At 28.9% G+C, this 6,943-nt stretch overlaps 1 protein-coding gene across 1 annotated transcript in view; it reads right to left on the bottom strand.

The window, feature by feature from the left end:
- Window positions 1–5,012, bottom strand: part of LOC107446057 (sulfotransferase ssu-1) — a 9,364-nt gene extending 4,352 nt beyond the window's left edge. The window contains exon 1 of the mRNA XM_016060592.3: window positions 4,812–5,012. The gene's annotated coding sequence lies outside the window, so the exon portion shown is untranslated. The remainder of the gene's footprint in view (window positions 1–4,811) is intronic.
- Window positions 5,013–6,943: the final 1,931 nt, after the last annotated feature.

The raw sequence follows: 6,943 nt of genomic DNA, 5'->3' as shown, positions 1-6,943 counted from the left end.
TATATATATATATATTGAGTCAAGTTTTTTGAAATGTGTTCAATGGCAAATTTTAATCTTTTTTCTCCTCTCAGTGAGTTAAACAGAAATAAATAAATAAATAATAGTGTGTTTCATATACTAAAGTGAAAGGAGTGAATAATGTGGTGTATATAAAATGCATTTTTCTGACTTATTGTCTTGTTTGGTAGTTGAATTTTAATAATGATATAAATTTTATTTTATAATTTATTTCTTGAATAAAAGATATGCTATAAAAGCCTTTTTCAAGTTTACAAAAATGTTTAAGATTTTTAAAGTCTTTCGAATTTGTAACTGAAACAGTTACCTGTGGGAAAAGGGGAAAAACATTAATTTGTCAGTTTATTAGAAAAAGAATGTACCAAAATTAGTAAATTGTCTACATAATGTATATAAAAAAAATTTCTTCAGGAAAATATGAATTTTGATGAGGAGCTAAATAAAATTGACTACCCAGCTTATCTGTGAAATGGAACAGAAAACATAGGATTTGAAGTTTTTTCTTATATTGGATAAGATGGTTGTAGCTGTAGACACTTGCTCCATAAGAGCAATTGACTTTTTATTTAAGAGTTACTTTGTTTTCAATGTTATGTACAGTAAATCAAGCTCTACGTTCTTCTCGTTTTTTCAGTTTATGCTCTATGAGCTGAAAAAGGTGCGTCTAAAAACACTATAGAAAACTTAAATATTCTACTATCTAGAGTGAACACATAAAGAATATATGTATAAGGAAACATATACAATAAAATATATTTTTTTTCCTGTAATTTAGTTGTCTTATTCACTAATGCATTCTCACATTTTATGTTAAAAGTCTTAACCCTTTGCAGTTGCATCATAGCTTTCAGGCACCAATTCTTTTTGCAAGGATGCTAACTGCTCCACTTCGAGAAGACCTTTTATAAAGTGGTAAAGAATTAAAAGCTGAGACCTGCATAATTTTGCTGACATGAAAGTACATATTTTCGATAATTATCATTGATGACTTAATGTGATATTTAAAGCTGTGTTACACATGCATATAACGTTATATTAAAGCAAGTTAAATATTATGTTTTTTCTTACAATTAAATTGCATTCAGTTCATTTGTAAATTACGATTAAAACAGGGAAAACCTGACATTGTCAGGGAGTTTTATTTTAACTTCAAGAAGCAGGGAATAGTCAGGGCAAGTTGCAATTTTTTTCACAAAATCCTGGAGAAATTCTACTTTATACCTGGAAAATAACCAGTCTTAAAATTATCAGTAACAGTTGTCAGTTATTGAGAACCGAGTTAAACAATTCTAAATCTATTACAATTATTTGCTGCAAAAATTTTGCATTTTAGTTAAACTGAAATCTTCCCATCCTCATTTAATTACATTATTTATTTTTTGCACAGAAAATCTGATATTTGCCATTACAAATAAAATAATCAAATTTTTCTGATGAAAAATTGAATGATATAGATAAAATATGGTATTAATTTTAGTTGTAATTTACCTGAAAAAGTTAGGGAATTTTTTTCTGAAATTAAGTGGGTATCTTGTTAAAAAGACGTTATGCTCTTGCCAATATGTAAAAATATTTTTCTAAGCATATTTTAGCAAATCTTTTATAAATAAAGTAATAACTAGAAAAGTTACCATCCAAATAAATCGGAATGTAGAAGAATTATCAAAGTTATGTTCCCAAGAACTAGGATGGAAATGGTTAAGTACGATTTAACGTACTAATGAAGTCACTTTAGCTACTATTTGAATACCTAAATAAAATTAAAAATTATGTAAACTGTTAATAAAAAGTTAGTTTCATCACAAAAAGTTAAAAATCCTTAAAAATTTCGTACCGAAGTCTGTCACAAAGCTTTCGATCTCTAAAGAGTATAATCTTGCAATTGTATTCAGCATAATGTTAAATACAGATGGATTACTAAGCTTTCACTTTTTCTTATCAACTCTCACTGTTTAGTTTCCAAATTAAATAAAACTTATTAATTACCGAACAAACCATTGATAAAAGTTAAAAGAAATGAATGTTGATAAATTATTTCCATTACACATGCTAAAAATATTTTTTCTTTTCCTCTTACTGACATTAAAAGATTCAGTGAATAGTCAGAAAAGGATCAATTTAATTCAAATGTGATTTAAATACGGTGTGATTTGATACAGCAAAAGTGTTTTTAAGTATTTTTATAGGATTTAGTTTTACGAACCTAAATTTGGTAAAACTTCTAAAGAGAGGAGCATTTGTAATTTTTTACTATGAAATTATAGCTGATTCTTTAATGCTTTGAATTAAATGCTGATAAAATGTTGAAGAACACTATGTATAAATTTTAAATGTTAACAAAGCAAAGATCTTTTTTCCTACACAACTACAACTTACACTCTCTTACAAAAAAGTAATGTTCCTCAGTGAAAAGAATTTAAGTTTTTTGATTCTTTGATTGTGAAAGAATTTTAACCTTCAGAACAGAGAAGCATCACAGAGTATATATCGGTACGATATGATAGTTTTAATTTACTTCGCACTAGGGCTGCACAATGGGCAAATGGTGACAGTAAGAGAAACATTCCTAAGGATGATCCAGAGACATACATACGTCATATCCCGTTTTACAGGGAGGACACATTCACACACCATCCATCCATCTTGCACCAGACAGATTTCGCGCCCATTTGGAGTCGTCTGCCGGCAGAGATCAAACTCACGACGTCATAGCCCCTCCGAATATATAAATAATATTCTAACACAACTTTCATTCGAGGACAATACAAAACGCAATTCAATTAATTTTAAAATTCGAAAAGGTTTTGTGATTTTATAACCGGAAATGCCACAATTCAGAAATAGTTACGTCACCACATTTCTTCTAAGGCTACTACAACTTAAAGTAGAGGCTCCCAAACTTTTGTGCCACGGAACACAGGATGGTCATAATTGCAGGTCCTTTGGTTGTTCTCATTTAATTAGTCCTTTGATAGTAATCTTGTGGCTTTTCGAAAGAAAAAAAGAGTAAGGTAGTAATAATAAGGCTTTAAATGTATGTAAGAAATTGAGTAACCTGGGTTGTCCTAAAAGGAAAAGGTTTGCAAAGCTGAGTTTTCGCAGTAGCTATAAAGCAAATATTGCTGGAAAATAAATATCGAAAAAATTATGTAATATAGATACATCAAGTTCTGTTCTACAATTCAAAAAGTTACTTCCAGAACACCAAGCTCACCTTTCGCTCAAACAAATTCTCAATACTTTCAAATTTAAGTACAAGTTTCTCTTACCTTTTCTCCTAGATTTATTATTACTTACAATATTATAATTAATGCTTTTTATCGCATAAAATTATTGAGAGTTTTTTTAGTATGGTATTTAGAAACTGTGTTTATATTCTCGCCACTTCCAAAATTTATGTTTCCTTGTCTTAATGATATGAAGCAATAAGTATTATAATAAATACTATGCCACAGACAAATATAACTGGAATATCGACAATTTAAATTCTCGCGTGATTTGATGGTGGCGTGGTTTGGAAAAGTTTGGGAATTCAGAAATAAACTATCTCTCTATATTAAAAAATCGCATAAGCAAGTTCGAAGATAGAGTAAAAAGCATTAAAATTTGATAATTTGTTAGAGAATTATTAAGTAACTTTGTAGTTAAAAATGCACTGTGGGCCGCTTTGCAGTCTGTAGGATTGCAACTACAGAATTGAAATTTGATGTGTTAAAGTAAGCCATTTTTTCACACAATTTACAAGAGTTTTTTTTTTTTTAATTTCAATTTGTTTAGAAGTTATTTCTATTGTAATTTAAAATTTTTTTGCTTTAAATTATGATTATATTTATCCTATTTTAAGAAAATTTCTCTCTCTTAATTTCTTCATTTATTAACTCCATGTTCGAGTAACTGTCAAAAGAGAAACAAAAATAGAGATGAGATTAGACTAAATATAAATTTGAACTTTTAAATTAAAAAAAATTTAAAGAAAAAAACTTAATTCAAGAGTAATAAAAACCATTTTGAATTTGAATTGTTATAATGATACAAGCAAGTTGTGAGAGGCATACAGATATTTGCAGATATTTTGTGTGTGTGTATTCTCTTTAAGAATTGTCTGTTAAAATTTTGAGTAACAAAAATTAAACTAAACATACACACAAATTTACAAATATATTATCATTTACTTCTGTTATAAAAAGTTTAAAAGCATTTCGTAAATTAACAACATGTAAATTTGAGGACTAATAGAACCCCCAACAGTTCTGTCCTGTCCTAGAGCTCCCGGATTTCTAAATCTGGACCTGGATTATCGTAACATATCACTAACGAATAAAATTACTTTTCATTTATTTCTTCCTATTTTATAACACATTCTGTATTGTATGTTGTTGTTGTTTTTTTTCAAAAATAATTTGAGTAGACATTAAAAGTTACCATTCGAAAATTTAAAATTTTTTATGTCTTAATAATTAGCAATCACACTCTGTAATGAATTTAAGAAATTATGTAAAATTATTGTACTATGTAGCTTATAATAATTTGTAAAAAGTGATCATGAGATTTTCTGAACTGAAAATTTAAAAGAATAGGCAATTTTTTACTTCTTTATTAGAGGCGCACTTAAAAAAATATGATTCGTAACACTAAGCAAATAATTTTAGTTTTCTACGGCAGAATTATTTTAAATTAACGTTTCCTTTTTAAAAGAGTTTTCGAAAAGCGTCTGTCTGTTTTAAAGAACCAAATTTTTTTTTTTAAAAAAAAAAGGGGTGATTTAAAAATAAAAGAAAAAGAAAACATACCCACGTAATTTACGAAAATAGCGACCACAACTTCACATGCAATTAGGTTCAACTTGATTCACAAGAGCCAGGAAAATAATAAGTTTTTTTTGAAGAGGTTTAAAAGAATATTTGAATTTTTAATATTGTAATCTATAAAAAGATAGACAGACATAAACATGACCTTCATTGTCGAACGTTGATCTTTATTATCAAATTTCCCTAACTGATTACCTTCACGCTTTTATCTCACTCTAAAGATGAGTGCTAGTTTTTCACATGCTTTTAGGAAAATCGCTTTGCTCAAAATGAAAAAATCATTTCGAAACTTTAGGAGAATGACTTAATGGCTATATTACACGAGAGAAAATGTGTGTAACTGCAAGTGTAACTGCAAGTGTAAGTGCAACTGTAAGTGAAATTTCTCCAAAAATTGCTCGTGTGATATAGAAATCACGGTTGCACGAAATATCTGCAACCGTTCAGGCAATTTCTTTCATGAACCAATCAGAGCGTTTGCTTTTATGACGTTTCAATTTTATGTGATGACGTATACAAATGTAAATAAAAATGGCGGCGACGTTGGTGAAGAGGATGATCGGATGAAATTTTTTTATAGACGAAACGGAACAGTTTTTTAGTTTAATAATAACATTTTCTTTAAAATCAAAGCATTAAAAATACTTTCACACGATGAAATAACCATCTCAATGCAGTTGATGTACTACCATAACAGGAACCTGCACATCATTTTAGTATCGGTGAGTATAGTACACTATTTTCTAGATAAATTTTCTTTTAAAATATTTATTTATTTTAAGCTAATAAAATTAAAACTTATTNTGCTCGCCAGATTTTATTGCATTATAAAGAAAAGTTATTGAAACTAAATACAACTAAATAAACAACAACAACTAAAACAAATAACAACAACTACTAATAACAATAACTAAATAAACAACAACTAAATTCCATTCGTTTAGCATTGCGTCATATGTTGTTCCTACTAAATCGAAGTAGTTGTGTTTTTTTCATATTATACCCAATTGTCAGGACCTTTAAAAATATACGTTTAGGGAGGCTGGCAAAAGCAAGAAAAATAATTTAGTAATGGAACATGCTATGTGACAAACGGACAGGCACGAGACTGGCTTTTATTTAAAGATGTTTATTATTGTTTTAGATATACTTAATGCGGCTCAATAAAAGAATATGTTTTTTAATTCTGTTTCTTACTTCCCAATTGCACTATATCAAAATTTTAATTAAACCATTGATGACTCTACTAGTTTAGAACCAGACCACTCACCACTCATCCTATTGCTCTGATAAGTGGCATCTTACAAAATGGGGGTAAAAACTGAATAATATTGCTTTCTTTCTCCGAAAGCCCTAGTATTCAGTTTTTAGTTAGAAGAAGTGTGAAAAATAATTATATCGTTTCTGTTGAAAGAAAATAGACGTAATTTATCGGCATAGGCGAAGAAGTTGAAGTTTGAATGTACAAGGATCGTAAAAGATTTGACTTATGAGGAAGAAGAATAAATTAAGTTACTAATTGAAAAAAAAAATAGCAAGAGATAGAATAGAAAAAGAAGCAGAAAATGCTCGACGTCAGTTAGAGATGGAGACGAAGAGTAAAAATTTTGGGGTTGCAAGCCAAGAAAATGAATACTCAGCAGAGTTGTGCAAGGGAATTTGTCAAAAGTATGCCAAAGCTCGAATTTGAAAGTTCTCAAAAAGTGTTTGGAATGCCAATAAATGATATTGGAAAACTCGATTTTGGAAGTACTTCAGAGTCAGGGGGGATATAGTACAAAAGTCACCAAAATCAGAAAAAAGATTCGAGTTACTTGACGACTGACGGAATTGAAAAAGAATTTTGAATTCGTCGCCTATGTGTAAAAAGGACAGACATTTGATGAAAAAATTTCTAAGGAAAATCATACTACAAAAAGTCAGACAAATATACAAAGAATTTCAATGGAAGCAGGATTATTAGCAGAAATTGGCCTTATTAGAAAAATGGTAAAACCATTGGTTGATTCAAGAATGAAGACAACGATTTGTTCTTTTCACAAATTTTATTTATAAACGTGTGTAAGTGTAAGAGAGAAAAAAATATTACAATAAAGTGTTTGGATGTACTCTAT

Source organism: Parasteatoda tepidariorum, chromosome 3, assembly GCF_043381705.1.
Source record: "Parasteatoda tepidariorum isolate YZ-2023 chromosome 3, CAS_Ptep_4.0, whole genome shotgun sequence".
Lineage (NCBI taxonomy): Eukaryota > Metazoa > Arthropoda > Arachnida > Araneae > Theridiidae > Parasteatoda > Parasteatoda tepidariorum.
This window is presented reverse-complemented; position numbering and strand designations above follow the sequence as displayed.